The 596-nt window shown below is 50.2% G+C and overlaps 1 protein-coding gene across 1 annotated transcript in view; it reads left to right on the top strand.

The window, feature by feature from the left end:
- Positions 1-596, top strand: part of CUTA (cutA divalent cation tolerance homolog (E. coli)) — a 6,151-nt gene that overhangs the window by 4,125 nt on the left and 1,430 nt on the right. The window lies entirely within an intron of this gene.

Below are 596 nucleotides of genomic sequence, written 5' to 3'. Positions count from 1 at the left end.
GTAACCTCATCTGGGTGTTCCTGCTCCAGTAGGGGGATTGGACTGGATGAGCTTTTGAGGTCCCTTCCAATCCCTGACGTTCTGTGATTCTGTGATTCTGTGAATTTATGGTCCTGAGGACCAGTTTTTAAAGGATCTAAAAAGAAGCTAGAGCAAGGACCAGAAAAAGGCCCTTACAGTATTAAGCAGCACTTTCAGGAAGGAAGAACAGTATCTTTGACCTTAAAATAGGACCAGCTGTGCTCTGCAGGAATCCTCAGCCATCCACGCAAACCAATGTGGTTGTTAGAGGGGTTAAAGCCCCAGAACAGCCATTTGCTCACAGGAGCACCCCGGCCCCACAGGAGGGGCTCATCACAGTGCCCTTCCCAGGCTCACTGTAACCCAGCTGAGATAAGGCAAACCTTAAAAAACCTTTGTTCCCCTTATGCTTGGTTCCCTGCGAGCCCCAGCAGCCAGAGTTGCTCATGAGACACCGTGATGCCTCCGAATGCCTCCTCGCACAGGATCCCAGTGCGCAGATGAAATCACGATGGCCTTCTGTCAACACAAACATGTTGAAAGGTCACATCTGACTCATGAGAAGTACCGCTCCT

This window comes from Mesitornis unicolor, unplaced genomic scaffold, assembly GCF_000695765.1.
Source record: "Mesitornis unicolor isolate BGI_N332 unplaced genomic scaffold, ASM69576v1 scaffold39701, whole genome shotgun sequence".
Classification (NCBI taxonomy): domain Eukaryota; kingdom Metazoa; phylum Chordata; class Aves; order Mesitornithiformes; family Mesitornithidae; genus Mesitornis; species Mesitornis unicolor.
Note: the sequence above shows the minus strand (reverse complement) of the source record. Positions and strands in the feature narration are given on the sequence as shown.